The 7291-nt window shown below is 35.1% G+C and overlaps 1 pseudogene across 1 annotated transcript; it reads left to right on the forward strand.

Moving 5' to 3' along the window:
• Nucleotides 1-4766: 4766 nt before the first annotated feature.
• On the forward strand, nt 4767-5275 carry LOC308526768 (chromobox protein homolog 3-like; annotated as a pseudogene). The gene has a single exon. The product of its transcript is annotated as a chromobox protein homolog 3-like (transcript).
• The last annotated feature ends 2016 nt before the right edge of the window (nt 5276-7291 follow it).

Consider the following 7291-nt stretch of genomic DNA (forward strand, 5'->3'; position numbering starts at 1 on the left):
GCCCTGAGCCTGTGTGTCAGTGGTGTTTATCATCACACTAGTGCTATTGTTTGCTCCTGCTCAGTTCCATACATTGATTTTCATTCCTTACCTGGCCTCTGTGGGCATTTTAACTGTGACTCATGAATAAAACCAATTTTTATTTTTCCTGTTGAAGTTCAATTTTTATAGGTATTTCTTCTAAGTATTCTAAGGCAAGCTAAAAAGCAGCATTAATTATCCAAAATACTGAACAGCTGAGGTCAGGCCAACTCTTGGTTGTAACTCATGTATGCCACCTTTCTTGGCCTGTTTAATTTTGTGCAATTATTGAGAGAGGGGATCTGCCAGGAGTTGTTTTCTAGCTGATGGCAGGCCAACAGATGCTGTGAAATCATGCCAACATGTGCCAAGTTGTCACTTTTGCATCCCTGTCTTTCAAAGAGTTCATTTTATAAATCTCCTCCCTACTGTTGTCATATTTTGTTGCTCAGATAGATAAAGATTCATAACCAGATGAACAAATTCTTAGGAAAATGCTATTTTTACCCAATTCTCTAAACCACATATGAGTGACAAATATTTCCATAGGATTAATGAATAGGTGTTTCAGTCTCCTCTGCCCTTATTAAATACTAGCCTTTTCTTTCATACTTGGAACTCTGTTGAATTTGTGGATGAGAAACTTTTTCCATATGTAATGAATCCAACGATTTTTTAACCTATGATATTTTGTTGCATATGTTGGTCAATTTTTTAAATCTAACCAAGAATCAAATCACCATAGACTCTGGTACTCCTTCATTTAGAATATTTTTATATTCCTAAGTAATATATATAGAGAATATTTTTTGATAAGATCAAGAATTGACCAAGGGGAATCATAGCTTTAGCCATCCTTGTTTTTATCATTTGCCAAAAATTTTTTTTCTTAGTTTCATAAAAACCACATAGAAACCAAATGACTTGGTTTTCTTTCCACTTCTCTAGGCAACAAACCAACTTTTCAGTTTCCATGGACACCCAGTTGAGCAACAGTAGTTAGATCTGTAAAAACTGCTATCTGACTTGGCGTCTGATGGTGATCTACCAATCAGCGTTAGGATGGCAATTCCACTTGACCTCAAAGGGACTGTATGTATGAAATTGCACACGAGCATCTGGGACTGTGTCAAGTTACTGTCCCTGGTACTTTACCAGTTTCTTAATTTGTGGAGGTCCACGAATTACTACGGATCATGTCTTGATATCTGGATAGTTAGAAAGCTCCAACATAAAGTAGTGAGAATGGTAATAAACCAGATCTGTTTGAAACAGATTTACTTTCCATTTGGGTAAGCAAGAGGCTTCACATACTGATGGCCATGTTAACTCATTTGAGAAATAATACATACTTGGAAACCCTGTGGAAAGCCCAAAATATACTTGAAATGAGAGAAGCCCATAGACTTAACGTTTTAGTACATATGAAGGACAGCTTCGAATCTACGATGTAATGAAAATCTATCCATTCAAACTCAGTGAAAATATAAGAAAACATTGAAACGGAATTGTGCTGTATCATGTGCTAATTCTCTATGGCCTGATCCCTCCTAGCCTAGGATAAAATGAGTGATTATTTGAAAAGATTAATCTGGTTTCCAAGTTTTGAATATATTGTTTCTTGCTTTTGCTTGCATTGTGTAAAATTCTCCTTTCCCAGTTGTTCCCAAATTAACAAAGTAAAAAATGGATCTTACACACCATTAATCAGTATTGTAAATGTTGAAAAATAAAGTCATTTAAAAATATTGAAAATGATACTTTAATCGGTAGATGGTATATTCATTTGTGTATAAGTCTTTGTATAGATGATCCAAGAGAAGACAACACGGCTATACAAAGGTACACACTCTTAATAGCAGTTTTATTTGTAATTAAAAAAAAAACCAGAAACAACAAAAACGTTCATCAATAAGTGAATGGATTAATAAACTATGGTATATCCATACAATGGAATATTACTCAGCAATAAGAGAAAATAACTACTTATTGCATAGCAATATAAATTAATCTCAAAGTAATTATGAATGAAAAAAGTCAGACTAAAGAGAGTACTAATATATTATCCCATCTATGAAATAGACTAGAAAATGCAAACTAATCTATAGTGACAGAAAATACAAACTAATCTATAGTGCCTGGAGATGGGGGTGGCGATGAGGAAGAGCAGGAGGGAGCGATTACAGAAGAGCACAAGAAAACTCTTTCAGGTGACACATACGTTCATTGTCTTCATTGTGATGTTGGCTTTACAGGTACATTCATAGGTCACAATTCAGCAAACTGTATACTTTAAATATGTGCAGCTTATTATAATCTAATAAAGCTGTTACAAAAGGAAACAATGTGTATGTTCAAAAAATTGAAGAATGATTTAGTATGTTATTTAACTATAAATTTTTTGAACATTATCTTTCAAAAATCATGTCTTTGAAGAGCATTTAATATCACTGGAAAATGCTCATAATATTCAGAGACAAATGCAGTTCTGTTTTGTAATGGTTCATTAATATTTTTCAAACATTACATGAAAAAAGTAGGAAACAAAAAATGCATATATAATTTAATATGATCCATATAATTTAATATGATTCATTTAATATGATCTCTTTTGTCTCTCATAATTGAAAGAAAATACCCCAAAATGTCACCATTGTTCTCTCTGTGAGGTGGAATCATGTATGATCTTTATTTTCATTCTTACGCTTCTGAGATTCTTCTAAAGTTGAGCTTTCATTACTGTCACAAGCAGACAAAAACCCAAAAAATGCTTTAAAAGATTCTTTCCTACACAGGAAACTCAATGGTGAAAATATTTTTAGAAAATATATCAATCTAATTGAGGCACAGACATCTTTCCTTGCACAGTGACATGATACCACGTGCTGGGGATGTTGGTGTGGAATGGTGGACATGCTGGGAAGAAAGGCTGTTAAACCAGCTCCAGCCTGCAGCTCCTAGAAATGCTTACTTATAAACGAGTTTTATGTAGCCTCAGGAATTTGCTTACCTTTGTTACTTTGCCACTAGCAGTCCCTTGATCAAACTAGACAAGGAGAATACATTCCGTGGGCCACTCACAACACAGCTCTGTCAGGAATTGTTCATCAACGATGTCCTAATGAGAAAAGAACAGTTGTATATGAGTGTTCCTATGAAAGTAGATAATTCCTCAGTCTTTTGTCCAATCAATAATGACCTTTATGCACCTTTGACTTCTTTCCTCTTTGACACGAAAAGAAAACTAGGGTAGATCTAAGCCTGTGGGGTGAGGGCAAAGGAAGAAGGCTTGTAAAAGTGAGGGTCGAGGTGTCAAGGAGTTGGGAGCGCTCTAATGCACAAAGACCTGCCTTTATTGCCGTTCACCCAAACTATGATGGCATTTGTCTTGTGAGACTTCCATTCTGTGTGGAGAAAGACAATGATTAGAAGCTGTCTGCAATGAGGCAGGGAGTGTGTGGATGAATACCGGTGAGACCCAAGGTAGACCTCATACCCTGCTTTGCCAGATGTTGGAATTGTACCTTATAACCTGACCTATTCCTGTCCAATAAGATGAAAAATAAAAATTAAATGGAGCTTGAGCTCGAGATGAGGGGGGCCGGAAATGTGGCTGACCTTGGGTCCGCTTGGAGACAGAAAATAGAGTAGTCCCCTTACTCATGGTTTCCTTTCCATGGTTTCAGTTACCTAAGGTCAACCTCAGTCTAAAAATATTAAATGGAAAATTCCAGAAATAAACAATTCATAAGTTTCAAACTGTGTGTCACTTTGAGTAGCATGAGGAATTCTCCTGCCATCCTGTTCAGTCTCACCTGGGACACGATTCATCCCATCATCCACTATATCCATGCTGTAGACACCCCCAGCCCATTAGATACTTCATAGCCACCTGAATTATCAGACTGTCTTTGGTGGTAACACAGTGATTGTGTTCATATACCCCTTATTTTACTTAATAATGGCCCCAAAGAGCAAGGGTAGTGATGTTAGCAATTTGTATACACCAAAGAAAAGCAGAAAGTGCCTCTTTAAGTGAAAAGGTGACTACAGTATAATAGGAATGTTTGAAATGAAGACAGAGAGACAGAGGCAGAGAGACAGACAGAGTACTCACATAAAAGTTTTACACAATATATTATTACAATTTTTCTATTTTATTATTAGTTATTATAGTTAATCTCTTATTGTGCCAAATTTATAGATTAAACTTTATCATAGGTATGTATGGATAGGAAAAAACACAGAATGGGGTGAGCAAAAGTAGGTTTACATTTGTGAGTACACAAACCACAGTTTATTCTTTTTTTTAAAAAAAAATATATATATTTTATTGATTTTTTACAGAGAGGAAGGGAGAGAGATAGAGCGCTAGAAACATCGATGAGAGAGAAACATCGATCAGCTGCCTCCAGCACATCTCCCACTGGGGATGTGCCCGCAACCCAGGTACATGCCCCTGACTGGAATCGAACCCGGGACCCTTCAGTCCGCAGGCCGACGCTCCATCCACTGAGCCAAACCGGTTTTGGCTTTTTTTTTTTTCACAGTTTATTCTTGTATTAGTATTTATTAATTACTGTATTATTTTCCATGCGAACAACTGTAAACCTACTTTTGCCAACCTCTGTATATAAATGGGTTGGTTTTATTCACAGATTCGGGTACCCACTGGGGGTCTTGGGTTGTATACCCTGTGGAAAATGAGAGATTATTGTAATAACTCTTTAAATTTGCAATAAAAAATGGTCTCTGATAAAACTACATTGCAAAAAATAGGAAAGGAGCAGAATGGAAAGAATAAAAAAGTCGAAGGGGCAGAGCCTGGAGAATTTGTGGTGGAAAAAGCACAGAACGGATGTGAATGGGAAGGTGGAGTGTCTCCTAAAATGGAAGGTAATACAGCTGTTGCTAGTATTGGGAAGCTGAAGAAAGTTTAGATTGTCCAGAGTTTATTAAAACATTTCTTATTCCTCAAAAGAGCTGATAAAGGAAAAGATGGTACAAAAAAATCTTTCCTTGACAGTGAGTCTGGTTATAGCACATCCAAGAAGCAAAGAGATGCTGCTGACAAACAGAGTTTTTGCCAGAGGTCTTGATCCTGAACCAGTAATTGGGGCCATAGATAGCTGTGGAGAATCTGTTTCTAATGAAATGGAAAGACTCAAATGAGGTAGAGTTGGTGCTGGCCAATGAGGCAAATATAAAGTGTTCTCAAATTGGAATGGCTTTTTTTTTTGTGAAGAGGGACTAATTTGGCATTTTTTCCCCCAGAGAATGAAGTCAATAATTGTTTGCATTTCTATAGACAGATGATAAACAGATGACTGATACAGATATAAAATTTGGGTCTTGGTCTTTTGATTTATTAGTGTGACTAATTACAGTCTAATGAAAATAAAGTTTGATATATTAGTTTTAAAGTAGTATTGGGGGAGTTGGATTTTTAAAAGTCTATGGTACTGGTTACGTTGAACAAATAAGGCTTTCTTTATCAGAAGAAAATTTGATATCATGGTATATTATATCCTCTGTATTAGAGAAATGTAGGGGAATATTTTCATAGTCTTTCTTTAATCAGAATTTGTGTTTAACTAATAATGCCTAAGGACCATTTTGAGTTTTTTGTTTATTTGTTGTTTTGTGTGTGTATACATAAATACATATGTAAATGTGTTTCCTTTCCTCCTCTTCCTTCCTTCTCCCACCATTTCACAACCATAGGTAAACTCATGTTTCTGGGATACCATTATTCTGAACAACCTAAGAAATGAGTCATTTCATGTGAAATTGAAAATTTCTGTCATTAATCTTTCCAATTAAATAGAGAATTCTGTAAATAATTAGACAATTTAAATAAAATGTAAACAAATCCTGGTGTGTTTTAGTTAAGCAAGACTTAGTTTAATAACTACTTAAAGTTTCTTTCTAAGTGAAACTTTCCTTTACAAGTTAAAATCCCCTGTGCTATATTGATTAAAAAGTCAATGTCTATGACTTTGCTCATGGAAACCTAATCAGATGGTTAGAGATGTCGACAATATAAAAAGACCTTGTTGGAGTAAATTGGTGAACAACTTTCGCCATCTAAACTATTGATTTGCATGATTTTTCTTTACCCCCAACTTATTCCTTACATATAGGCTCAATCTTTTCGATATTTGGGTTACTGGTTTAGTGGAAGCCTTGAAAAATAATAACTTTGAATAATTGTAAAGACAGTATTTATTAAAATACATTTCCTTTCCAAAATTGAGCTATTAACTTTTATATTGTGTATACATTTTTTGGGGGACTCCCTCTATGGTTCAAGAAGGGGCATGCACACTGGACAGCTACTTTGTTGGCTGTTGTCATTTTTTTTTCTTTGACAATCTAAGACAGCGGTCCTCAACCTGTGGGTCACCAACCTGTGGGTCGTGACCCCTTTGGGGGTCGAACAACTCTTTCACAGGGGTCGCCTAAGACCATCAGAAAACACATACATAATTACATATTGTTTTTGTGATTAATCACTATGCTTTAATTATGTTCAATTTGTAACAATGAAAATACATCCTGCATATCAGATATTTACATTATGATTCATAACAGTAGCAAAATTACAGTTATGAAGTAGCAACGAAAATAATTTTATGGTTGGGGGTCACCACAACATGAGGAACTATATTAAAGGGTCGAGGCATTAGGAAGGTTGAGAACCACTGAGGAAAAGAGGTCAGTGTCCCTGACTGAACAGTCAGGTATTGCATGTTTTAAAAATTCTTCCAGCATACCAGAGTGCCTGCCACAGCACACCAGTTGAAAATTGCTGATGGAGATTAAGTTCTAGAATATTATGATGACAGTGTTTAAAGCATTTGCAGTTAAATAAGTCTTAGTGGCTCACTTGTGTTGTGAAGTTCTTGGAAAGTTGGTATTTATGTGTATATATAATGTTATATATCTATTATGTATCTACTTATATGTTATATTTCTATGCAAATTTTTATTTAACTACTTATTTATTTAACCTGAACTTTTGATTAAGCAGAACCTATTCCCCAATTATGCTTGATAACAGAATTTGTCACATATAAACTTGAAAGAATGTAATGATGTAGAAGAGTTATATATTCATAAATATGTTAGTATATTGATCAGAATTCTCTCCTTTTACAATTGTTCCTAACATTTAGTTAACAATAGCTTGCTCAGAATTCTCTCTACCAGACTAATACAGAATCATTCAATTTTGTATGGGCAGTAATTTTTTCATAAGTAATTTAAG

Source organism: Myotis nattereri (genome assembly GCF_964212035.1).
Source record: "Myotis nattereri genome assembly, chromosome: 11".
In the NCBI taxonomy this organism is placed as follows: domain Eukaryota; kingdom Metazoa; phylum Chordata; class Mammalia; order Chiroptera; family Vespertilionidae; genus Myotis; species Myotis nattereri.